This window comes from Pleurodeles waltl, chromosome 7, assembly GCF_031143425.1.
Source record: "Pleurodeles waltl isolate 20211129_DDA chromosome 7, aPleWal1.hap1.20221129, whole genome shotgun sequence".
Lineage (NCBI taxonomy): Eukaryota > Metazoa > Chordata > Amphibia > Caudata > Salamandridae > Pleurodeles > Pleurodeles waltl.
The window spans coordinates 571891992-571919722 of NC_090446.1; the positions used below are offsets into that span (position 1 = coordinate 571891992).

General features: G+C 46.6%; 1 protein-coding gene across 1 annotated transcript in view; it reads right to left on the reverse strand.

Annotated features, from left to right (window-relative positions):
• Positions 1 to 15224, reverse strand: part of PKMYT1 (protein kinase, membrane associated tyrosine/threonine 1) — a 304511-nt gene extending 289287 nt beyond the window's left edge. The window contains exon 1 of the mRNA XM_069244353.1: positions 14092 to 15224. The gene's annotated coding sequence lies outside the window, so the exon portion shown is untranslated. The remainder of the gene's footprint in view (positions 1 to 14091) is intronic.
• Between the last annotated feature and the right edge of the window lie 12507 nt (positions 15225 to 27731).

A 27731-nucleotide genomic window follows, 5' to 3' on the forward strand; every position in this document is an offset into this window, starting at 1 on the left:
CACTTGTCCCCCCACAGATCTGGGGACTGCCACGCCCCCAGGGCTTTAATCATAATTAAGGGGAGGGCACACAGCCAACCCAGCAGCCCCAGGGACTGCCACCTCCCTGGGGCTTTAAACAAAATGAATGTGGGGAACTGCATGGCCCCTGCAGCCCCGGGGACCGCCACATCCCCAGGACTTTAATCAAAATTAATGTGAGGGGGCCACCCCCCCACCCTGGAGACACCACCTCCATGGGACTTAAATCATAATTAAGGGGGAGTGCCCCCCCCTTCTCCACAGCTCCGGGGAAGCCACCTTCCCGGGGCATTAATCATACTAAAGGGGAGCAGAAGGGCTGAATTTTAAATAGAAATGGGGTCCATCATGGATCCCCTGCCCCAGGGACCACCACTACCGCCCCAGGGCTAGTTCACATTGGAGGGTGGGCCACGCAACTTCCCTTGAGGAGCCAATGATGGCCCTGGGGACCGCCACCACCCAGCGCCAGCTCCTGCTATGTCCCGGGATGCCCACCCCCAGGACATACCTGTTGGCCTTTGCTTGGTTGGAGTTTTTTGCTTGGTGTGAGTTGATAGCTCCCACCAAGCAAAAGCAAACAAACTCTGCTTTCTGCAAACAGGCGCTGTCAAACAGCCCCTGCTGGCAGAAAGTGTAGTTTTCATCTGTTTCCCTGCACGCAAATATCTGTGTAGGGAAACAAATGAAGACATTGCTCCCACAAGCAGGGTGCTTCTAGTTAAAGCAGCTCCCTGCTTGTGGGAGCATGCCGGCTCCCGCCGGACATGGGGAGCCGGTTAGGTCTGTCACACTCTCTCTCTCTCTCTCTGAATACCTATAACTCATGCTCTAAGGTAATTATAACTGGTGCCCTTGCAATACACTGCTAATTACCTCACAAATTATGGCACTCGTGCCACCTTCGATAATATCATTAATAATATCAATGTAATATTGCGGGTAAACTTTTTGATGAAAAAACTGTGCATGGCAGAGGCGCGAGTTATAGTTACTTGAGATAACTCTAACAGGTGAATTTCTATGTTTTTTTACATTTAAATTGTGAACCTAAGTATAACATCCCTGTAACCTTTGGTAAGTGAATATATATATATATATATATATATATATATATATATATATATATATATATATATATATATATATATATCTATCACCACTTGCCTCCACCAATCCAGAAGGTATAGTTTCAGACTTTATTTACATACAGGAACGCGTTTCGGCGTTACCGCCTTTGTCAACCTGTGTATCGCCATTTTGGCGATCCTTATATATCACATGATCTCGTGAGAGATCGCTTGTACTGAACCACCTGTCAAGTATATTTCTACATCTTTACAACATTTTTACAAAAGATCATATCACATATCAGCATTGTGCTTCCTTGACATACCATGAGCATTATATATATTTCACATAATCCTCTAACTTGTCGTTCATCTCAGTCCGACGTGCTACTTCAAATATTCACCTTAAAATATCCACCTTAAAACATAACGATGTCAATAGGCCCTCAATACATCTCCCAAACGGGTTCTCTTCACCCAGTGAGCCGCCCTACTGGCAATCATTATGCAATTTGTAATCACATGATAGTTTACTAGGACCAAATCCCACATAAATTGTATTTCTACATATTTCCACAACTTTTCATATCGCAGATCACCGGAATATTATGGTGGTCCACCATAATGGATTTACTGAATAACCATGTTAAATATTACACAAGGGATATATATTTAAAAACAGAGGTTACAGGGATGTTCTAGTTAGGCAATAGAATTTTAAAAAACGTATGAAATTTACTGAAAAAAGCAAAGGTTACGTGTGCGTTATAGTTAGGTTCAGATTTTACACACACAAAATGACAGATACTCAGCAGGTATAGTTATAGGTATCTCGAGTAGCTATAACTTGTTTCTAACGTAACTATAACTCGCGTCCCCGCCAAGCACAGTTTTCTCATCAATAATTTCACTGCAAATGTTGCAGTGATATTATCTATGATGTCATAGAAGATGTCACGAGTGATGTAATATGTGGGATAATTAACAGAGCATGGCAAGGGCGTGAATTATAGTTACCTCAGGGCACGAGTTATAATTAGTTATAATTACTTGAGATAACTATAACTGCTGAATTTCTCTGTTTTGTGTGAGAAAAATCTGAACCTAATTATAACGTCTCGGTAACCTTTGTTTTTTTTCTTACGTTAGTTTCTAAGTTTTTTTTTTTAATTCTATTTCCTAACTATAACGTCCCTCTAACTTCTGTTTTTTTGTGTGAATTTCATTGTTTTTATAATATAAATTGTACTAGAATTTATATGACCCATAAATTATTTTTACTCATCTAAGTTTTCACAAGTTTATAAATATATTTTGTGCGCACATTCATTCTTATTATATATTTAAAAATATATTTTAAAATTAGAAATTGAAGTTGTGTAGTCTTGCTATAAATACCCTGCAACACAAGCACTCCATCCATAATCCTTTTGTGTTGCAAAAGTCACCCTAAGTTGACAGGGTATTCCCAGATGTGGGTCCCCTGCTCACTGTGCCACTGGGTTCAAGCTAGCCTGGATGATGAGGGGTGATACCCCAAAACCGGTCCCAGGATGCTTGTTTCCGGTCCAGGGAGAACCTGGCATTGCAGTTCGGGCTGGACTGTTAACATGGGGAGCAGGGTCAGGACTAATTTGCATATGGCTTGGTCCAAACTGGGTTGGCATGGTGTGCAAAAGAACGATGGATTAAACTCAGATCAGTGACTGGGGTAAGTGGTAAGTTTCAGCACTCCGTCTATCATCCTCTTGTGTGTTGCTATAAATAGAATGCATCAAGTCTTTTTTAATGGATCTGCGGACCGGTCACAAATCCTTGGACAAATAATGGGTCTACCGGTTATGTTACACACATTCAATACGAAAACAAAAACACATTTAATACAAACATCTGCTGTTGCAAGTTCTATAAGTGTATTTCTGCCTGTGTGAGTGACTGTGTGGATGTGTGAGTGGTTTTGTGTGTCTGTGACTGGGTTTGTGAGTGACTTTATGGGTGTGTGAGTTGCTCTATGGGAGTATGAGTGGGTGTGTGAGTGGCTATATGGGTGTGTGAGTGCTGTGTCTAAGAGTGGGTGTGTGAGTGGTTTTGTGGGTCTCTGAGTGGGTGTGTGAATGGCTGTACGGGTGGGTGAGTGGTTGTGTGTCGGTGTGTAAGAGTGTGTGTGTAAGAGTGTGTGTGAGAGGTGTGTATTTTTTTTTTAATTGAGTCTGAATCAACGGATCCACCCAAATCCATAAGGATCCGTGTGGATCTGCGGATCCTTGCAAGCTTAAAGAAACACGTTTTGGACAATTTCTTGCCCATGGGGGGGTCCTTTACAGACACTCCATCAGTCCCATGGGGTCAGGGTACCTTAACCCTGACACCTATCACTTTTAAATTGTATTTTCCCCGCTAGGAACCAAGACCCAATTAACAAAATGGTGGCCACGACTTTCCTTTCAGGTTGCGGCCAGCCAATCACAGCATTGCTGGGAGTGCGTGGATCTGAGTAGGATCCACAGGCAGATCTGCATCTCTAGATATATATAAATCTTATTACTTTAAAAACTCAAAAACTACTAATCAGGTTGACATCAAATTACAAAATGCACTCTTTCTGACCAAGATCTAGCTTTCTGCCAAATTTGGTGGAATTGCGATTCAGTGTTTCAGGCTGTAGTTTGTGTTAAAAATCCCTATCGGAAATTGCATGGGGAGAACTCATTTCAGGACCTCCACTTTTTCTTGGCCCCGACTTGACGGATCACCCTAAAACTTTACAGACAGCAGTTGAAGTGAATGGCAAACTAGTTTTGAAAATTTTGTGAAGATTCTTCAAATGGAGCAAATGTTATTAGCAAAACAGAAAAATGCTTTTCCTATGGAAACTTGGTCAGCAAGTAGGAAAAAAAATATATATATCAGATATGTTAAACATATTAGGCTAATCATAATGAGTTTTTTAAATGAAAGAATTTGTGTTTAACTGGTTGGAGAAAAAGGATTTTCAAGATGTGAGATGTTTTTGTTTGTTTTAATGGAGATTTGGCACACTGGCACTTTAAAATGGTGGTGAGGCTGGCCACGCCCATCCGTGAACAAGGCTCACTTTGCATGAGTTGAAACGCTTTGGTATGTGGCAGAGTGCCATGATCTCGTAAATAAATAAAATCACAGAGAAGCGGACACTGGAGTTGGGCATATGCCGTTTTCTTTCCTACCGTGAAGAGGAGAGGAGGAGTTGACATATATATATATCAACCAATAGCCCGCTGCAATCTATGCTGCCCAGCAGGAGCACGGTGTCGGGCGCGAACAAGAAATCTTGCAATACTTCCCAAAGAAGGGACACACAGAGGAAGGAGAAAGTGGATCACCAGTGTTTATTATTTGTGCAAGGCCAGTTAGGTTAAAACGAATTGCAGGGGCTGGTGTACACATAAACACCAGTGATGTTCTTCCTCCGTGTGTTCCTTTGGGAAATATATATATATACATATATATTTTTAAACAAAATTGGTCTGTAGCGTGGAACTCTCTTGCTGCCAGTGCTCATGTGAACTGTTACCTACCTCTATACACCAATGGTGCATTAGGAGCACATGCGTTTTGTAAACACTTATACCGATTAGCTTGACACAGGCTGTACAAAATTAGGTAGAAAATTAATGTAGTGGTTACCCGCCACTATGTAAACTATAACAAAACTAACACTCTTATTGGATGATGTCATCAATGTTATTTGAGATGTCATGAGTAATGTCATAAATTATGTCATAGACCATGTCATGAGTGTCTGTCATCTATTCAGCGACCACAAGTATACCTTCAAGGAATTTGGCCCTATCTTGTGAAGGATTGTCTGATGCAGAAAGTACAAGCTGCATATCATCTGCATATGATATCAGCGTGACCCAGCAGACTTCACCACCTGAGCTAAAGGCTGAATATGTACTTTGAACAATGTAAAACTTAATGAAGGACACTGAGGGGCGCCACTCTGGAGCACATGAGATTGAAAGCTGTGTGGAGGAGAAATAACCTGGAAAGAATGCTCAAAAAGAAAGGAGGCACACCAAGAAAGCACAGTGCTTCTTATGCCAAGGTTCTGCAACCCGAGTGAGTAAGATTTGATGGGACACCATATCAAACATGGTGCTAAGATTGAGTAGAATCAAGGCTGATGATCTGCTTTTATCCAAGGCACTAACAGACATGCTAAGAGACTGCCAGAAGTGCAGATTCCATGCTATGCATCAGTCGAAAGCCGTTTCAAAAGGATCCAGGTTGCGACTGTCCTCTAAGAAGCTGATTAAAATGCTGTTAGCATACCACTCCATAACTTTTGCCAGAAAAGGCAGAAGAGAGATAGGGCAAACATGTTCCCACTTAGAAGTGTCTAAAGACTGTTTCTTAAGTAACAGAGTAAATATAGCATGTTTCCAAGGACCAGGTACAGAGGCGGTAGAAAGAGAGAGATTGACAGTTTTAGAGTGGGAGGGAAATGCTGTTCCTGAAGTTTCATAAAAATATCTGGTTTGAGAGGATCGACTGGAGATCCAGATTTCACTTGGCTACAAAGAGTACAAAAGGTAGGCAGACCTAGAGGAGAAAACGAGCTGAGCAGAGCTCCTGCAGCCATGTCCTCAACATGTGTTGCAGCCATCAAAACCATGCCTCCTGCTGGCATCCTGGTCTCCAGCCTGGTCGCAGATGGCTTCTGTACTTCTGTTTCTCTGCCTTACTCCGCAGTTTCGTCAGGTGCTTGCTGCTTAGTGTATCTATAGGTTCTGCACACAATCTTGAAGGGGGCGGCAAGGGTGTGTGCACAGGACCAGCACGCTTGCTATAGCCTCAAATTGCCTCTAAAAGACAGCCCTGGGGCATGCGAACAACCAAGACTAGCCCTGCCTAGTCACATAAACTGTAGCCTTTTCTGTGTGTACACTCAATCTCGCCCAGATCCTAACAGCTACAGTCGTATATTGTAGGGATAGTGCGCACAGGAAAGCCATGTACTCCTGAAGTGAGAGGGTTGGAGCAAGAAATGCTCACTCAGTGCAAGCTTCAAAATGGAACTGTGTGTTGTGTTATTTTTGGACATGCTAGTGGGTGGTTGGGGAGTGTGTAAGTAGGCTGATTTGGTTGCCCATTGCTGTAAACACTATTTTCTTTCAAGAATCTTTCATTGTTGTACGAAATGTGTGAGCAAATTAATTAAGAAGCAAATAACTGAATAGATCCAGTAAACAGTCCTAGCATGTTCTTTAGTTATCAAAGTGAGTCACATAAATATGATGAGCAAATTTATACAAATAAGTTCATGATACGTAATTGTTGGAAATGGCTCTTTTTGCATGGTCATCCCAAAACTTTTTGCCTCCTTCCTCCTATTTTTTCTGACCTGTTTTTGTTTGCTTTAGGACTCTGCATACTTTACCACTGCTAACCAGTGCTAAAGTGCATATGCTCTCTGTGTAAAGTGTACTGCTGATTGATTTATCCATGATTGGCATATTTGATTTACTGGTAAGTCCCTAGTAAAGTGCACTAGAGTTGCCCAGGGCCTGTAAATCAAATGCTACTAGTGGGCCTGCAGCACTGGTTGTGCCACCCATATTAGTATCCCTGTAAACATGGCTCAGACCTGCCACTGCAGCGTCTGTGTGTGCAGTTTTAAACTGCCAATTCGAAGTGTACCCCCTTGCCAGGCCTAAACCTTCCCTTTTACTACATGTAAGACACCCCTAAGGTAGGTCCTATGTAGCCCCATGGGCAGGGTGGAGTGTATGTTTAAGGTAGGACATGTACTAGTGTGTTTTATATGTCCTAACAGTGAAATACTGCCAAATGCGGTTTTCACTGTGTAAGGCCTATCCCTCTCATAGGTTAACATGGGGGCTGCCTTTAAATATCCTTAAAGCGCAGATTCCCTTTGAGAGCAGATAACATGTGGAGTTTAGGGTTTCCGAACTCACAATTTAAAAATACATCTTTTAGTGAAGTTGGTTTTTAAATTGTCTGTTTGAAAATGCCACTTTTAGAAAGTAGGCATTTTCTTGCTTATACCATTCTGTGACTCTGCCTGTTTGTGGATCGTCTGTCTGGGTCAGTTTGACAGTTGGGCTGTTTTGCACCTCTCTAGACAGTGACACAAAAGGTGGTTGAGGTGTAGCCGGCATATCCTGATGAACCATCTGAGCTAAAGAGGAGGGAGGAGTGGTCGTTCACACCTGAAAGGACTGTGCCTGCCCTCACACAATGTAGTCTCCAACCCCCTGGTGTGCGTCTGCGGCCTGGCCAAGGAAGGATCTTGCAAACACTTTGCCAACTTCAAAGGCAGAACTGGGTATAAGAAGAAGATCCAAAACCCAGACTTTTAGAATCTTTCTGGAATCAAGAGGAACCTCTGCCAAGGAGAAGAGCTGAAGAGCTGGAGGAGGAGTACTGTCCCTTTGCTGTGCTGCTTTGCTGGACTGGCCTGCAGTTGCTGCTTCTGCCTGAAAAGAGTGCAAAGGGTGAACTTTGCTGTGTGTACTGCTTGAAAAAGTTCTCCAAGGGCTTGGAGTAGAGCTTGCCTCCTGTTGGAAGTCTCAGGGACATCAAATACTTCCGTTTCCTCGACCAGCAGCACTGGGAACTGTGTGTTTTGTGCTGTTCAAGAGGAAAAACCACTGCAACGCCGCCAACAACAACACTGGCCTGTACAGTGACCTGCTGACGCTGCACAGTCGCACTGCCCTGCTTCGCACCGTGACCCTGGTCTCACAGACGCCATCATCGGACAACTTCACCAAGCCGCTGCTCACACCGCGACCTGTGGGCCCCGCACTCTGGCATCGCCTGCTCACACCACAGCCTGAGCATCCCCGACGACGACGCTCCTGCTGACACAGGCACCGCTGCCTGCACCGTGGCCTGTGGACACTGCTCTTGAGGTACAAGAAGCACCGTCCCGCACCTCAGCCCCGGTCCACCGATGTCAGCATCATCGACTGCTGTGTCGTCACCAGGCATCCTGCCTGCACCGTAGCCTGTGGACATCGCTCGTGAGGGTCACGAAGCACCGTCCTGTACCGCTGGCTTGGGCCTACCGACGGCAGCGCTTTAGCAACGACGACGACGCTGCCTGCACCGTGACCTGTGGACACCGCACGTTGCATCGCCCGGCTTCACACCGCAGCCCTGGTCTCACCGATGCTGCTGGACGCCGTCACCGAGCAGCTGCCTGCACCGTGACCTGTGGGCACCGCACGTCGCGTCATCCCGCTTCGCACCGCAGCCCCAACGCCATCCACGCCGGCACACCTGACTTCATCAGCACGGAGTTCGATCCGCAACGCATGTGAACTTGAAGGGCCTGACGACTCCCGCACCGACTCCAGAACCGACACCGCAATGCCGCTCTCCAGAGCTTACCGTGAGGATCACGCCGCCCTGCAAATTCAAGGTACTGTTTGAGGGTATTCCCGACACCGTAGCTGGCCTGCGATGCTGTGGCCGGCCTGAACTGTTGGTTTTGTTGCTCATGACGCCGCGATAGCCCCAGGTCGAGCCATTGACTTCAAAGAACTGTATTTTTGAGTAAATCTTGTATAATTCATATTTTTGTTACTGTATGTTGGGTTTTTATCATATTTGGTCTTGTTTAAAATAGATCAATATTAGTTATTTTTCTAAAACTTGTGTGGTGTTCTTTTGTAGTGTTTTCACTGTGTTACTGTGTGTTATGTGCAAATGCTTTACACATTGCTTCTGAGATAAGCCTGAATGCTCCAGCCCCGCTACCAAGGGGTTGAGCAGGGGTTATCTGAGCAGGTATCTCCCTTATCCTGACTAGAGTGAGGGTCCCTACTTGGACAGGGTGCAAACCGACTGCCAACTAGAGACCTCATTTCTAACAGTAATCAATTCTGCTGGGTGTATAACTGCTATCCATTATTAACTAAAAGAATTTCTATTAGGTTAATGACTGTGTGTTTCATTCTTAAAAATAACACAACATAATTTGGAAATCACTGAAGGGGAATTTTGACATTTCATATTGATTGTTTATAATGCAAGTCTTTAACAGGCCTATAGTTGAGTCTTATAAAACTGTACTTTCACACCACTGATATATAGAGAGAACGGGCACAACTTCAGCCCCCACTTTAACCAATTGCTGCTATATGGTGAGTGGCCTTCACTGGCTGCTTACTGGGCTGTGTTTATACTTAATAGCAAGCTTGTTATTCAGACAGAACAATAGGCTTTATTATTCTAAATTAGGTATACAAGTGTGCGTCACCTTTGAAACTCAGAATAGCCGGTTTATTTGCTAATCTGCTTTTATAGTTCCTAAAGATAGCACTTGCTAATGCTAGAAGTATGATAACCATGTTAGAATATTGTCTATTGTTCACATTGTTCATTTACTTTTTCGCTGCCTTATTGTTTATTTTCTGTATGTTTGAAGTTCATATTGTACACTAGATCAGGTTTTTATAATAGCCGTTTAAAAATGCATATTCAGTTTTCTAGTGTGCCTTGAGTGTGTTATTTATTTATGAACGAGGATTTGGATTTCTGCTAAATATCATTGCTTGTATCATGGCACTGATCGTTACCAGAAACACATCTTATCTAAACATTGCTCAGTGGGTTGTGCATTGCTTGCAGTCCAAACGGTTTCCTGCTTAGGACTGGCACATTGATTAAGTCCTTAGTGCAAGGGGTAAAGGAAATAGAAAATCTGTTATTCTAGAAACCTACCACTCTAGAGGCGCAGAGGTGTAGCTTGTGGGAGACTGAGCCATTGTGGGGTGTACATACCATCCTTCACCTCCTGGGAGTGTGTTAAGTCTTCCAATCCCTATCAGTATTCATCACTTAGTCCAGGAGGGCCACAGTGTCCTGCAGTGTCACCAACCGGGAAAGCTATCACTTGACACGTGCTATAGACTAGATCTCTTCAGTACACCCCACTGCAAGCCATTTCAGTACATCTCTCCAGGCATCACAAATTTATAGTGGACCCTTCTCCTGACTACAGGATCTAATGTGCTAGAGGATAAGCAGGGTCATTGGGGAGAAGTATGTGGGATAACAGCAAGAGACCCATAATTTAGGTGGTCCAGGTAGCAGCTTAGCAGGCAGCTCTAGCTATGGGTACAGTTGCTAAGCATAGCTGGGTGCACATACGAGAGAAGCGGTCCTCCACCACTGGCACTTAACTTGCCTAGCATTAGAATGTATATCACTGGCAGAAAGAAACGGGTGCTTCATACATGGGGTCATGCCTACAGCACTAGTCCACCTGGGCCGTGGTCATAACAGCTGTACTAATTTCTCTTATCCAGGCACCTCTTGCGGTCTTCCTGGTTAAGCCTGGGTACACAGACTGCTTTAGCTTTTTGGGTGACCATTGATCATCAATTATTCAAAACAGTACAATAAGGAGTTCATAGATTGGGTTTCGCCAAGCCTCCGTAAGACACTGATTTTCTTTTGTGCATGTTTTGCACTGTTTTAATGGGCTGTACATCAAGGTGATGGCATTCTGTGGCTAGTTCCACTGCCCATGTGTGTTCCCGTTTGGTGATGGGCGTAAGCAGCGTTATGTTTGTCAAGAGGGTGTGTGCACTTTGGCGAGTTTACTTTGCTGACACAAAAACATTTTAATTGCTAATTTATTGATTTTTATTTACCAAGTGCTTGGTGTTTGGATGTCTTCGACTTTTTTTTTTTTAAGATACAATGCTATTCACTAACCCCACTTGCATCTTCATGTGCTGTACTTTGCTGTCCTGCCAGCATGTTGGATTTACTATTTTTTTTCTTACAAAGACATGTACATATTTAGGCAATCTTAAAGAAGCGATGAAAAAACGTGCCTATTGTCAAAGTTTATCTAGTTTGTGGGATTTTTGTGCTTTTTTATGCCTTTTACGTTTATCATTTGCAGAGCAAATGTTATCTCACTCCTTTTCATAACACCTTTCTTTGAAAGTACAGTTTAATTATGCTATTGTGGTGTGTTCAGGGGCTACCTCACTCTCAAATTCCATATTGTAGATCAACATGTTGTTTAATTATCGGATTTTCTTTATAGGACAGCTGAATTAACTATGTGTGGAAACGGTTTACCCTTTTTAAAAATGTGATGGGGAAATGGGAAAAGGGAGACTGTGGAGGGGGCTCAAGCCATGTTGGGAAGGGGTGTTTCAGCTGGAGTATTCTGTAAGGAATCTGAAGGAGGGTAAACATATTTGACAGAGTCAGAATTTCCCACTCCTAGCAACATCCCTCTTTAGAGTGAGATGGCATGGGGTCTAAATGTTTCCTGTCCCTCTGCAGCTCTTCGCCACAAAGCTGTTTTGCTCTCTCTTTGGGATTTTCAATGTGCTTCTTGCTGCTTCTACCGTCTAGTGAAATAGATTATCACTGCCTCAAGGCCTGAGAATTCTGGTCCCACGCTGCACATTCTGAAAACTCTAATTCCCGGGTAGGTTCTATTCAATAAAAAATATCACTGTGATCTCCCGAGTGGCTTACTGGACAAACTGAGGTATGCCTACATATGTAACAACACAGGCAACACTCATCTAAGATAGGACCTGCAGATTATCACCTTGAGAAAGGTACTTCTTGGAAATTCAGTTTTTCATTTCCCAAAATTCCACTATTTGCCAGCACACCTTTGCCTCTGACTGTTGTCTGCAGCTCCATGCTTTGCATGGTGAACTATAACTTTTAGTTGAAAGAGTGGGAGGATGCAGATATATTTGCTGCCTTCTGAAAGAGCAGGGAGTCAAGAGGGTAAGAAATTTGTGACGAAGAGGAACAGTCACCCATCTTTCCGGGTCAGGCAGATAGCGATTCCTCTTTCTTAGTTAGGCCCTACTCTGTCCTGCTTGTTTTAGCTATCATTCTCACATCTCCACGTTGGTGGTCTCCTCAAGAGTACCAGACTTGAAGAAAATCTCCTTTGTAGTGTACACTAACCAAGCAGCCAGCAGAGCATAAGAACAAGTGTTGTTGTCATCTCTCTTGTACGCATATCTTAAAGGAAACAGCTGTGGCACCTGTCTTACCAAAAACGACTCCGTGAAGCCTTACATCACAGGGCCTCGGGCTCCAATTCTTGAATACCGTATAGATGTTATATTATATTAACACTCTTTCTGGGAGGACTCAAAAGAAAACTGACACTTTCCCTTCTAAGAGGAGCAATCATCTTTAAAATGATTTTCCTGACCAAATAAGTCCACATCTTGCACATACCCCCAATGTAGTTCCTGAGAGGTTTTTAAGAAACGAGAGAGAGAGAGAGAGAGAGAGAGAGAGAGAGAGAGAGAGAGAGAGAGAGAGAGAGAGAGAGAGAGACTGACTGACTTAAGAACTTTGCTATGGATACACTGTATTGAGATACATGATTGGGTTCCCTTCACTGCGGATGAAAATTAAGCCTGGTTAAGTAAAATAATCATGGTAGAAAGGCCTATTTGCATTTTATTTAAGAAGGTAAAGAGGAAGTGAATTTGGCGGGCTCAACAGTAGCAGTGATCAGATTGTGGGCAGGGACAGCAACAGAGCTGGTGCCGAAAGAGAAAATAACTAAAGAAACCCCACTGTGGCTGGGAACTGCCCAAGGGGAGGTCACAAAGCTTGAGGGACTCCTAGCTGAGATCTAACTAGACATTACTAAAATTGGAGATATAGCCAGGTTGGGTGACATCAAGTTGTTGGCTCAGTTGCAGGAGAAATATGAATACACAACTCCATCATGCCGATTTTCTCGGTTAGTCATGCTTACCCAAGACCAGTCGCCTTGGGAAATAGGGCCTTGACAAAGAAATTAATGAACGGAAACAAATCTTCCATGAACACAACATTAGTGAATAATACAGCTGACAGTATAGTAGACCTTCAATGTAAGTAGAAAGAGGACATAAGGCCATTACAGGGCATGGATTGGAGGCAGCTCTCATGCATCATATAAAGGTCACTATAAAAAATAAACCTGCACCTTATTCCGTACAAATACATCATAGAGCATATTGTTATAGGAGAAAACTACATAAAAAGGGTTTGATTCCTGGCGGTAAGTATCTGCAGACACTTCCCATGCATGGGGGGGGTAATGTCATTCAAGCATTTTGGGTAAAGATTCAAAACACATTTTCTAGTGTATTTGGGGCAAATGTCCCTCTCACAACCCCACGCAAACGGCGAAGATATGGCTAGGAAACACTTGACTCTTCTTCTTGTGGGTTTAATCAGTGTTAGAAACGTGCTGCAACCAACCAGGGAGAGATGGTATGTGGACATACACAAATGTATGGAGCCTGAAAGAGTTGTCTAAGATTGCATGGGCTGCACTCCTGAACTTGAGAAGATCTGGGGACCATGGATGTCACACTTTAGGTTGGACTGCAGGGACGGGATACAACCATCAAATGAAATTGTACCTGTACAATAATAGGGACAGGACAGAGGCTCAAGTCAGTGCAAAATGGCACAGCATATGGCACCACCAATCTCTTTAGGAAAGAATTATAGATGGAAAATGTTCTAGATCACTTTTTGTTGTGAACTGCTCAAATGGACTTTATTGCTTGATCATAATGCAGAAAAACAGTGTTTTTTTAAAAGAGCAAATGAAATACCCGGACAACCATTAGCCCCGGAGCAAATCTAACCAAAATCCTGAAATGTAGGACCAGAAGCGCCAAGTCCCTCTAATAATCTCACCTTAGCTGTTGTTTACCCTAAAACCAATGGTGTTCACCCTTATATGCACATTTGCACTGCTTCACTAAGACACACAGAACTCTTCTAAAATACTCATTATGTAATTGGAAACATAAGAAACTCCTTTCCCACCAGCTGCCCTCTCCCAAGTGTTTTCCAACATTTCAACCCCATTTATTCTTCTGTAGCTGTGTCTGTGAGACAGTCTCAACAAGTACAGATTTGTAGCGGGTTCACTGTACACAATACAGTTTAAGTAAAATGTATGAGTTTCACTCACGTGGATCCTTGCTTCCAGCAGCAGTCCTGGGAAAACGTCTCTTTCAGGCTCCAACTGCAGTGAGACTTGGATATTAATTTTCCACTGGCGACGTCTACTGAGAGGACGTCTGGTCTTAATCAAGATAAAATGCAACCTACGTTTCTGCTAGGGAGCCAAAGACCTGTGATGTTGCTGCTGTTTTCAAGATGGTAATCAATTAAAGTGAACGCAGCTAAAATAGCCATGAGGGTAACAACCCTTGTGTCTCGTGACTGGTCGAACCATTAACAACTTACAGCCATGTGCCAGGTCTCAGTAAATGGATCCCTTTATAACTAACAAAGTGTCGTTTACCAAGGTGAAGATCTATTTAGAGGTTGGGTTCTGTAGAACATGTGCAATGTTTGTTATCGACAGGGATGCCACCAAACTACTTTTCTGCACTTTGTTTCCTACCCGTGCCCGTTCCTCGCCAAGCGAGTTCTTGTACAAAGTTCTTACTTTGAGTTTGCCTCTTTTATAACCTTCAAGGGGTCACACTTCGAAATACTAAGGGAATTACTGCAGGCTAACTGAAACGATTCGTTAGTATCATGCCAAGTGGATCAGGTTAGTTCCAAAGCATTCTCAATTTGGCTAAACAGTCGCAGATCAGCGTTCTGTATTAAGTCAAGTGTTTTTTTAGCCAGATGGCGCTTTGACACCTAACGGGCCTTCAAGAACCTGAAAGTGCCACATCAATAATTCAGATTTTTCAGTTGTTTAATATATTGGCGTTGTTTCAGCTTTCCAACTGTACAAGTACAATTTTCTCATGACAGGTGTGATTCCCCTCAATTACTGCTTAAACACCCACGTGTCACATATTAAATGAATCGATAATTTGATAATCTCAAACTGCAACTTTTTGACAGCACGACTACTCTACAGATCGTGTGCTATGATTCGCAAAGTAACCGGCAATCCCTTTTGAATCAGTGCATCTTTGACGAATGGCTACTGTTGAGCAACCGGCTACGTACACCAAGGCACGCAGGAATAATACTCTATTTGAGAAGATAAATAAATAAATTTTAATTTTCAACCTTTCAACCCTCGTGGTAAAGTAACCATCTCTTTGCTGCTTAGACGGAGCGCCAGTATATTCAATCTAACGGATGTCACGTGTCCGTAATGTTAGCACTTCCAGGTCGCAGGACAGCCAATCCCACGGTTGAATATATTCTGGAAGTAGGCGGTACTCTTTATCTGTAAGGTAGCCGAGAATAGGATCATTGGCTGCACCTCAGTCAATCCTAATGCACCGCCCAGAAGTGCTGATTGGGTGTGCAAATCCAGCGTTCCTCAGCCCGAGACCCCCTCCTAAGACTGGCTGGTGTGGTGCTCGGTTTGGAACTAGAACATTTTGTTGGATATTCGGGAGGTGTCACGGGCTGGGCACTGATATCTTCTCTCGGGTTTGGCCTAGCGATGCTTCGTTAGGTCGTTGCTGCCAGCCGCTGTGAAAGGGGGGGAGGGAAGAGGCAGCGCACAGTAGGTGTGGCCCCGTCCGCCCATGTCACTTGAGTGAAGAGTGAAAACGGTCTCGCCCTCCTCCCGTGGTGCGGGGACAATGAATGCAGGTGGGAAGTCAGAGAACTAGCTTTAAAAACAAGCAAGCATTTCTAATGCGATGGGTCTCGCATTTTCTCGAGTAAGAGCAATTAGTGTTGTAAACTCCTAAGCGGACTTTTCTTGCCTAATAAATTGAAAATTAAAAGTAAAACAGTTTCACATATGCGAGCCTATTCACAGCGCCAAGGTCGCCATGAGCTTCGTGAATGAGATACACAAAAGGAAAAAGAAGTTCGCTCGCAGTCAAACCTATGGGCAAAAATGCAATTAGCCTTGTAACAAGGGTGATGGCCAAGGCAGGAAGAAACCCCCCCCCCCCCCCCCCCAAGGAGGGACAAACGTAAACCATTTACCAATATCATTAGAGGAGTTTTGAAGGGCAAGCCCACGAACGAGTGGTAGAGATGGGTGTAAGGTGGGCGTTGGTAAAAGCCCAAATACATACCAACACGTTGGAAAAGCAGCGCTTGGGCGCTGCAGTGCTCAACCTAACAAGCATTTGCAATGCAATGGGTCTCGCATTTGCTTGAGTTAGAGCTATCCGTGTTGCAAACTCCTAACTGGACATTTCTTGCCACATAACTTGAACATGAACAGTAATAGAGTTTCACATAAGCGAGCCAATTCAAAGCAACCATGAAGGAGACACAAAAGAAACAAGCATTTACAATGCAACGGGTCTCGCGTTTTCTCATGTTAGAGCTGATCGCGTTGTAAACTCCTAACCCGACTTTTGACCTATTGGGCAAAAGTGCATTTATGTACATAACCCGAAAAAGTGAAACTAACTATGTAAAGCGCTCCTTCTGCCAAGCGAGATCGAGCTCGTAAATTAGAGAAAAAGAAGTCCACGAGCCCGATAGAAAACAGCGAGCCTCGCATGTTTTCTGTACTTGGTCGCTGCGCTGGAGGAGGGCTAGCCACCGGAAAAGGAATGAGTTATGCCTGCCTTCAACTAATTAAACCAAGCAGATTTTATTAGGCAAGCCCACGATCCAATAAAAAACACTGACGTGAAGTTGACAGGGCTCCGAGCCCTTTTCTAAATACAAAAGAGTCTCGCTGCGATACGCATGCGCAAGTGCATGCAACGCAGGCTTGACCCTAAAAAGAAGTTCGCTCGCAGCCAAACGTATGGGCAAAAGTGCAATTATCCATGTAACAGGGTCGATGTCCATTGCGGTAAACAGACGGCCCCAAGGAGGGACAAACGTAAAGCATTTACCAATGATTAGCAAAGTATTTTTGAAGGGCAAGTCCATGAACCAGTGATGGGCATGAGGTAGGCGTGGCTTAAAGCCCAAATAGATAACAACACCTTGGAAAAGCAGTGCTTGCGCTGCGATGCTCAACCTAAAAAAAAAAATACTATGTAACTATTTAATTGCCATTTCACCAGTATATCACCAGACACTTTAAATAACATGCATTGGCAAAGCCAATATTTCTTGTACATGTCTAAGCTGTTGTCATTTAGCCATGTGTTACAGCAGCAAGGCTGCTCTTCAGTATGGCTAAAAGTTAGTGTTGTGCTATAACAGAGAGTGTAGTGGCATAGAGTGGTGTGTGGCGTAGAGTGGCATAGAGTGGAGTGACGGGTGGAGTAGAGTGGCATAGATTAGATTTGTATAATGCAGAGTGGAGTGGAGTACAGCTGAGTGACCTAGAGTGGAGTGGAATTGTGTTGAGTGGGGTAGATTGGTATTGTATAGAGTGGAGCGGCATAGAGTAGAGTAGCATGAAGTGGTTTAGAGCAGAATGGAGTGGTGTTGAGTTCCATAGTCACATTATGTGGAGTGGAGTGGTGTAGCGAAGTACAGTTGTGAGTGTAAGTACCTAAGACGTCAATAGAGATGGCAGATAGTGTGAAAGCAACATAAATAAGCCTATGACTGTGTTAAAAGTAGGAAAGTACATTGCACATCCAGGAATAATACTGAAACAATTATTCAATGAAAAAATGTTGCGTAGCAAAAAGACAAGGAAAAGAACACAGATGAGGAAGAACACATTAGGCCTGGGTAGAATTTTGGTTACGACAGAATAATCAGGCTCCAGCAATTCCATGGCAGCATACCAATGGCAAGTCCATCCACACCTCAATCGCTCCTAGCTCCGTGGACCACTACATGGCACTTCCCTAATTCACTACTGAACGCAAGAGCTTTTTATGTTCTCAATCAAAGGTAGGTGCGCAAGGCCTCCTGCCTCCATGGCTTACTGCTACTTAAGCCAGCCGCCTGCAGAAAATGTAGACTCTCCTGTTCAGTAATGACTCCTAGGTACTCCCTTGCACCTGACAAGCCAAGCATCTCACCGGGTGCCTACCTCCTCTGATACCCAATCAACATCCACTCCCTTCAGGATGGACATTCGGATGTATGGGACTGATTTAGAGTTTGGCAGAGAGGGTACAACAGAGTAACTTATCCCCCACACTGAAGGTCCAACTACATGATTTACAGACGGGCAGGCCTTAAGTATGTCAGTGATAGAAACTACTCTGTTTCTGTTACAGATATACTTCGACGATGGTCTGTGTGTCTGTCATAGGGTTGTCAGTTTGACTGCCTGCCCGATTTAGAGTGGGTGGTTGAATGGGCAATTTTTAATGCCCTTCACTGCTGGTAAACGTTTGACAGACAATACCTTTATGTTGATGGAGCCTTCCATCAAACTTTTATTACATTGACATGAACTGCAATGACAGCATTGTTCAGGATAAAATGAAGGGATCTGAATTCATGTTTCTGTTTGTTCAACAGAATTGTATGTTGAAGCAATTCCATAAAACTAGCAAACTATATGAGACACTCAAATATCATTTAGTACATGTACACAATTATATGCGTCATTATTGCATGTCTTAAGATAAACCAGAAATAATTTTGGATGGATTTTAAAGAAGGCTAAAGAAATGTTGCCATATGTAGACTATACATTTGTAAATAAGAGAAGGAGTTGAAAAAAACTAATTTATGACAGAGACGCATGTAGCATTGTTTATGATGAGTGTTCAGGCAAGAGGCGAACAGGTCTATCGTGAATGGACCCCAATACCAATTCAGCAGCTGGAAAATCTGGGAGTGTAGCCTCCAATCGCTGGCGTCGCATAAAAGGCGAGAGTTCCAATCAACTGCCACATTGGAGCGACCCGGAATATACTCTGTTGTCACTGATATCTGGTGTTTGAGACAATAATGCCAGAAATCCTTCGCAATTTTGGCTAGAAGACGTGATTTTTTTCCCTTTCCGACGGTTTATATACCGAACTGCTGAAACATTGTCCATTCTGAGAAGAATACAACAATTCGCTTTGCGGGGAGAAAGGGATCGAATCACAAAGACCCCCGCTAACACCTCAAGACAATGGATGTGTGAACAAAGTTACTCCTGGGACCATCTCCACCTGGGACATTGAGTCCCCCAGCGACTGTCATCTGACTCTATGATCATCTCCGGGACTGATGTGAATATGGCCTTGCTGTTCCACATATCCATGTGAACCAACCACCAGGACATCTCCATCCTGTTCTCAGACAACACTGTGGCCCTCATTACAACCCTGGCAGTCGGTGTTAAAGCGGCGGTAATAACTCCAACAGGCCGGCGGTAAAAAAATGGGATGATGACCAAGCGGAAACCGCCATCATAGACAGCCACTTTAACACTCTGACCCTCACGGCGGTAGTAACCAACTCCGCAGTGGTTACTGCCAACAGACAGGCAGAAGACAATATACCGCCCACCCCATTACAACCCGCCAATCCGCCAGCTTTTCCGGGGCGGTACCAACGCCATCAAAAGCACGGCGGAAACAGTGTTTGGAAGGGAAACCACTCACCTCTCGACACTCAACGAGGAACCAGGACGCCATTGAGCCCGAGTTACAGGTCCTCCCCATGCTGGTGTACCTCCTCATACAGCTGGAATATCAAAGGCGGCGGCAATGACCATGGTGAGTACTGCACCTAGCACATAGGGGAGGGGGGGAGGAAAAAGAAAGTGACACACACACAACACCCCTACCCTCACCCACAACACCATACACACAAACACATGCAGCAACATTACATATACACCCAGTAACCCCTTGGAAGAACGGAAGGACAAAAGGAATTGAGTTAAACAGTGATATTTAGGAAATAGTCGGCTATACGTAACAATTAAAAAAAATAGTATTTACAAAAATATACGATGTGTACATAAGGTCGTACATTGTCCTTTGCAAATGTCTGTGGGCCACTGGGCCAAAAATCATGGGCCAAGCACACACTTGACTCCTGCCTCAATACGGAGAGAACACTGCAGGGGCATCAGGTCGAAAACACACAGGCACCTCAGGCAGATTGGGAAGGGGGGGCACCTGAGCTGGAAGATGGAATAACGCCACTGCTCCTCGAGGGGCTCCATGCCCACTGCTTGGTCCTAGGGAGTGCAAAGCCACAGTCTTTCAATTGGGTGGGTTGCCTACTACTTGGTCATGGGGAGTGCAAGGCCACAGTCTCTCAAGTGGGTGGTTTGCCCACTGCTTGGTCCTGGGGAGTGCAAGGCCACAGTCTCTCAAGTAGATGCCTGTCTCCACAGGTTCTGGAGGGGGCTTGGTGCCCAGTGTGCTTCATCCTGCCAAGGATAGGGTGAGTGGATGCCTTTCTCCACAGGTTCTGGAGGGTGCATTGTGCCCAGTCTGCTTCATCCTGCCAAGATTGGGTGAGTGGATGTCTTTCTCCACTGGGTCTGGAGGGGGCATTGTGCCCAGTCTGCTTCATCCTGCCAAGAATTGGGTGAGTGGATGCCTTACTCCACTGGGTCTGGAGAGGGCTTGGTCCCCAGGGATGCAGCACATGGGTGTGGCAGTTCACATTCCCTCACCTGTGTGTCTGAGGCACCGGATTTGCAGGGGACAGGTAGCAGGAAAGTCCATGGAGGCAGGGCCAGACTCCACCTGAGGTGCCTTGCCTTGGCTTTTCTGCCCTTTCTTCACCTTGGCAGCTGCTGTTGAGACCTTGGCTCTGGTAGCTGCAGTTTTGGAGGAGGCCTTGCTGGGTGGGTTGTGCTCCTTGCCCTTGGTGCATGCTGTCCCCTTCTTCACCTTGGCAGGTGAGGGTATGGCATTGTCCTTTGCAGGGGTCAGTGACACACCGGCTGGCCTGCCGGGTGCCCCCTTGAAGCCACTGGGAGTTGCAGGTACCACAGTGGACGCCACCTTGGTGGCTGAGGTGCTGGCCTGGGTTCTGAACACCCTTGCCCGAGGGGAAGGACTGGGAGGGGTAGGGAACAGGTCAATCTTTGCCAGGAAAAGTTTTTTAGACACACTGGGGCGGGAAGATGGAGAGGGTTTGGGAGTGGAGGAAGAGGGAGTGGTTGTAGGAGGTGTCTTTCCGCTGAGTTTGGGTGAAGGTGCATGGGCTGGATGCTGTTGTGAGGTGGATGGCTGTTGGGTGGGTGGGTGCTTGCGTTTGTGTACTTTGGGAGGAGGGGTCACAGACACACTGGGAGAAGACACGGGACGTGTGCATGGTTGTGGGGGTGGTGACTGCCAGTGAGGGGTGTGTTGTGATTGGCGTGCTGGTGATGGAGGTAGTGGATGAGGATGTAGTGCATGCAGGTGTGAGTGGAGATGCTACTGGAGAGAGAGGTGGACGAAGAGGAGGAGGGGGACACAGTGGAGGCAGTGGATGTTGGTGTGTCTGCATGGGTATGGTGCTTGTGTAAGTGCCTGTGAGATGAAGTGTGGTGCTTATGTTTGCCTGAGCCACCTTTTTGTGTTGATTTGGGTGAATGCTGGTCTGAAGGTGTGCCTGGTATAGGCTGGCGTTGAGGGGATTGGGTCTGGGTAGAGGAAGTTGGAGGGGGGAGGCTAGACACAGGGACAAGGGCTGCCATTAGTGCTTAGGCCAGAGCCTGAAATGCTCTCTGTTGGGCCGCCACGCCAGAGTGAATGCCCTCCAGGTATGCATTTGTTTGTTGAAAATGCCCTGCCACACCCTGGATGGCATTCAATATGGTTGACTGCCCAACAGAAAGGGATCTCAGGAGGTCAGTGGCGTCCTCACTGAGGGCAGCAGGGCTGACTGGGGCAGGGCCTGAGGTGCCTGGGGCAAAGGAGATGCCCACCCTCCTGGGTGAGCAGGCACAGGAAACACACTGAGGGGCGGCTGGGAGGGCGGTGCTGGTATGGGGGTGGCAGCTGTACCTGTCATTGGGGTGGGCACAGAGGTGTCCGCCACTGCCAGGGAGCTTCCATCGGAGGAGGAGTCGCTGTCTGTGGTGTCCCCTCCTGTCCCCGTCGTGGTGCTCCACTCGCCCTTCGTCCCACTGGTGCCCTCACCCTTGGTGGATTTGGCCTCATGGGCCATGTGGGATAGAGCTCCCTTCGTCGCTGGTGCCTCTGCTCCTCCGCCAGATGATGCTAATGCACACAAGGACAGGGTGACAAATCAAAAAGGGGGGGAGACAGAGGATACACTTGGTCAATGCCAGCAACACCACTACCGTTGGCGTACACAACACACAGGGAGCAGCCCTATCCACTAGGCCATGCCCAACTATTTACTAAGACAGTCACCAGCCCATGCAGTTCAATACCTAACGCCATTAGCTGCACACCTGAAAGCCACAGGACCCTGCCCAGTAGTAGATGGCCGCCAACACTATTGGGGTAGGAGTGATACTGAGCCTGCCCAACAAGGGACCTACCCTGTCATGTTCACCCTGGCCTAGGGGCACCCACAGCCCACATCCCCTACCCAGGTACCTCCTAACACACGCAAAGTCAGGTTTCAGTTTCTGTACTCACCGCCTCGTGGCTGCTGTGATGTCTTGAAGCGCCCATCCAACTCCAGATAGGCCACCGTCAGGATGCAGAACATCTGGGGGGTCATGGTGCGACGGGCACCCCTTCCTTGTTGGGAGGCCAGCCCCAGCTGGGCCTCCGCTGTCTTCTTTGCCCAGTGGCGCAGGTCCTCCCACCTCTTGCGGCAGTGGGTGCCCTGCCTGTCAAAGACCCCCAGGGTCTGCACCTCCTTGGCAATGGCACGCCAAATACCCTTTTTCTGGTGGGCGCTGACCTGTAGGGAAAAGACAGCAGAATTATTCACCCGTTCTGACCATCATACTCATTGCCCACCAGATCCCACACATCCCGACGCACATACATTGACCACCTTACATGCTGCACTCTGGCCAGGACCCCTCTGTCCCCAGTACATGTGGCTTACACACACAGCAGTCCATACATTCTTTGCCCACGCATCATGCTCACAGTGTCCTCAACTGTTTGTCTGGAGGACGGTAGAATAACGTGTACTGGGGTAGGACCCCAAAACCAGTTTCTCCAACTCCTCCGCAGTGAAGGCAGGGGCCCTTTCCCCAGACACATGAGCCATTGTCTCTTCCAGACACAGGTCACAGCAGCACTTGCAGTGTAGGTCCTCTCCTGTTGAAGGCCAGGTAGCAAGTGAGTGATTAGATAGAAAATGGCAGTGATGTCCGCGGCGGTGCGTACCGTCGCCGCCGGTGTACATCGCCATTGGCTCCTGGAACCCATAGGGCCCAATGATAACCAATGCAAATTTGCACGGCGGTCATCGACCGCCTACCGCGACTGCGCACAACGCCTGCGCAATTACCTAATTTCCACTTGTCCCTCCTCACAGGTCAGGCATCCGCCATTTCAGGGGGGCACAGGGCATGGCACCTAACTGCGTCACAGCAGACATTGGCACATCAATGGACTCTTGAGTTCACATACTGTTTCTGTAAAGTCAACAAGTCATCATTAGTGCAGTATAAGTGTGAACATGATCCTTTGCTCACCGTTCTCTTCCATAGGCTTCAACCGCAGAGGCAGATTATGAGTTGGCGGCATCCTCCGGTATACAGACCCCTGGTGGACCTAGCGACAATGGAGGACAGACACATTATCATTACCTACAGACTTGATCGTGCCACAATCCATGAACATTGTGCCCAATTGGAGCCAGACCTGATGTCTGCTATCTGCCAACCCACAGGTATACCCCCTCTAGTGCAGGTCCTTTCAGCGCTCCATTTCCTGGCAAGTGGTTCCTTCCAAACAACAATGGCCATGGCATCAGGGATGTCTCAGCCAATGTTCTCTAACGTGTTGACCAGAGTGTTCTCTGCCCTGCTGAAACACATGCGCAGCTACATCGTGTTCCCCCAGGTGGAGGATTTGGCCACAGTGAAAGCTGACTTTTATGCCCTGGGACATATCCCCAACATCATTGGTACCACTGATGGTACACATGTGGCATTTGTGTCCCCCTGGAGAAATAAACAAGTTTACAGGAATAAAAAAAGCTATCACTCAGTGAATGTGCAGATGGTGTGTTTGGCAGACCAGTACATCTCCCATGTGAACGCAAAATTTCCTGGCTCTGTGCATGATGCCTATATCTTGAGGAATAGCAGCGTCCCATATGTGATGGGCCAACTCCAGAGGCACCGGTGTGGCTAATAGGTGAGCCAAAGGTCCCCACACAGTATGAGTAGGTGTCTGGGTATGGGGTTGTCTCTAAGGGTTAGTGTGTGTCTAACAGTTGTCCCTCGATGTTTTCAGGTGACTCTGGTTACTCCAACCTCTCATGGCTACTGACCCTAGTGAGGAATGCCAGGACAAGGGCAGAGGAACGTTACAATGATGCACATCGGCGTATAAGGAAGATTATAGAAAGAACCTTTGGCCTGCCGAAGGCCAGGTTCCGGTACCTCCATTTGACAGGTGGATCCCTATGCTACTTACCCAAGAAGGTGTGCCAGATTGTCGTTGCATGTTGCACAACCTGGCCTTGAGACGCCAGGTGCCTTTTCTGCGGGAGGATGAGCCTGGAGATGGTCTTGTGGCAGCGGTGGAGCCTGTGGAAAGTGAGGAGGCAGAGGAAGAAGATGTTGACAACAGAACCAAAATTATTCCGCAGTACTTCCAGTGACACACAGGTAAGACACTGTAACTTCACTTAACGTTTCAGTTATCTGTTGGACATTGTACAAGGCAGCCTGTTTCCCTATGTCTATGGCCACTGACTGTACCCTTTGCCATCTCCATTTTCAGATCTCTGTGCCCCACCCTGGCTCCTGCTATGTGTACTGCTGCCCACCAGAGGTCATCCTAAAGTATATTTCGCTGTACTTTTGATTTGCAGTACTTTGATAATGTTGTACAAATACATATTTGAATCATTTGACAGACTCCAGATTGGTATTTGTTCCAAGGGTGTTTATTTAGGTGCTCATAAGTAGAGATGGTGGTGCAAGGGGTGGGCTGATGGTGGACGGACGTTCAGGGTAGAGTCAAGTCTCTTGGTATCACGGGTGCATTATCCAATGGGGCATAGGAAGAGGAGTAATGGCAGTTCAAGGTAGACAGGGTGACAGTGTGGGACAGAAGGGTGACAATTAAGAGATTCTTATTTCCTGGCGGGGGTCTTGGCAATATTCTTTGTCTTCTGCCTGGATCGCAGGGACCGTTTGCGGGGTGGTACTCCTTCTGAAGGGGGCGGGGTGCTGGTGGCCTGTTGGTCCTGTGGCGTGGCCTCCTGTCCACTAGCGCCGGAGGAGGTGGAAGGCTGTTCCTCAGTTTGGCTAGTGTCAGGCGCCCGTTGTTGTGCCACTGCCTCCCTCATGGTCTTGCCCATGTCTGCCAGCACCCCTGCAATGGTGACCAGGATGGTGCATATTCTTGTTCCCCAGGTACTGTCCTTCCTGCAGCCGCTGGGTCTTCTGCAGCTTGGCCAGTATCTGGCCCATCGTCTCCTGGGAATGGTGGTATGCTCCCAGGATGTTGGAGAGTGCCTCGCGGAGAGTGGGTTCCCTGGGCCTGTCCTCCCCCTGTCACACAGCAGTCTTCCCAGCTTCCCTGTTGTCCTGTGCCTTTGTCCCCTGAACCGTGTGCCCACTGCCACTGACCCCACGTCATACTGGGTGTGTTTTTGTTGCCTGGGGTCCCTGTAGTGGTGGACACACTGCTGATTGACGTGTCCTGGGGACAGTGGCATGGGCCCGCTGCTTGGGTGCTGTGCTGGTGTTTCCTGAGGGGGGAGGCTCTGTGGTGGGTTGGGACTGTGCCTGGGTACCGACTGTCCAGAGGTCCCGGGTGGGCCATGTTGGTCTTGGAGATCTAGGCGTGCAGGGCTGCTGTCGTCACTGTGGGCCTCTTCTGTGGGGGGGACTGGATGTAGCTGACACTTCCTCTCCGGGGATGTTGACTATGGGTCCTGTGGGGATGCAAATGCAGTGTTATTGTATATGCGTGTGCCATCTTGTGCATGGGTGTGTTTCCCTTTTGATTGTGATTTCCCTGTCAGCTTGGCCTTGTGTGAGTGGTGATTTACTGGGCATGCTGTGGTGATGGGTGTCCATGCAGGTCTGTGATGGGGGTCCATGCATTGGTATTGTATGCATGGCTTGTATTGGGATGGGTGGGTTGTGATGGTGGGGTATATGTGAGGTGGTGGAGTGATGGGGGTGAGGGTGGGGTAGGAGTAGGAGTTTGTGATGGGGGGAAGCAGTAAGGATTTGACTTACCAGAGTCCAGTCCTCCTGCTACTCCTGCGAGGCCCTCAGGATGCATGATCGCCAAGACTTGCTCCTCCCATGTTGTTAGTTGTGGGGGAGGAGGTTGGGGTCCACCGCCAGTCCTCTGTATGGCTACCTGGTGTCTTGCAACTACGTAACGCACCTTTCCCCGTAGGTCGTTCCACCTCTTCCTGATGTCATCCCTTGTTCTAGGGTGCTGTCCCACGGAGTTGACCCTGTCCACTATTCTCCACCATAGCTCCATCTTCCTAGCTATGGACGTCTGCTGCACCTGTGATCTGAAAAGTAGTGGCTCTATCTGGATAATTTCCTCCACCATGGCCTTTAGCTCCTCCTCTGAGAACCTGGGGTGTCTTTGGGGTGCCATGGATGTGGTGTGCGTGAAATGTGTGAGGATGTGTGGGGTGATGTGTTGTGGTGTATTCTGTGATGTACCTGGGTGGTGTATGGTTGATAATGTTCTGTGCCTCTGATTGAGTGGATGCTCCTGGCTTGTCTTTCTCTGTGTGCTATCGTTTTTTTGCTGTAAGGGTTTGTGGGTAATGTGGTTGTGTGTTTTATAGTGGTGTGGGCGTGGTGTGTGTATATGTGTCAGGTGTGTGTAGTTTGAATTGTCCAATGTGGTGGTGTATTGTAAATGTGTGTGTATTTTGAGCGCAGTGGTGTGTACCGCCAATGGTTTACCGCGTTTGAAAGACCGATGCAGTGATTCGTGGGTCGTGATACTGTGGGCGTATTCCTGTTGGCGTAATGATGTGGGTTTTGCTATCGCCAGTTTATCACTGACATTTGGTGTGGTGGACTTGTGTGGGTGTCTGTATAGTGGCGGATTTCTCAGTGTGGGTCATAATACCCGTAGCGGAATACCACCGCGGTCAAGGTATGTTGGCGGCCATCAGCACGGCGGTAGGTGGCATTTCCTCCAGGGTTGTAATGAGGGCCTATGTGTTTCAACTACAACAACCCTTTCCAAAGATGCTAGATCTTCAGTCGCTGAAGTGGCCAATAGTAAAGAGACTCTGGAAAAATGTTGTGGATGGACGACCTTAGTAGGCCCTTCTGGTGAGATAAAATCCTCAGTGATATAGTTGGAGAGGTAAGGGCTCTCCTCAACTCTTTCTTGATGGAAATCAACTTGGAAAGTGGTAATTGAAGTTGAGCTTTGATCGAGTCTACCCGAAAATCTAAGAACTCAGTAGTATGAGAAGCACATGTATTCAGCTTCTCCGATGTGATGACAAAACCGAGATCCTGAAGCAGTTGGACTGCCCATGATAAGAATGTTGTTGAGGTAAATGATCAGTGTTACACCTCGCTCCCTGAGATATTCAACGACTGGCCAAGGCAACTTGGTGAAACACCAAGGGGCAGAGGAAAGACCAAAAGGAAGGATGGTAAACTCGTACCATTGTAGATGCCATTAAAAGTGGAGAAACCTCTGATGGGGAGCGAAGATGAGAACTGTGAGGTAGGCGTTCTTGAGA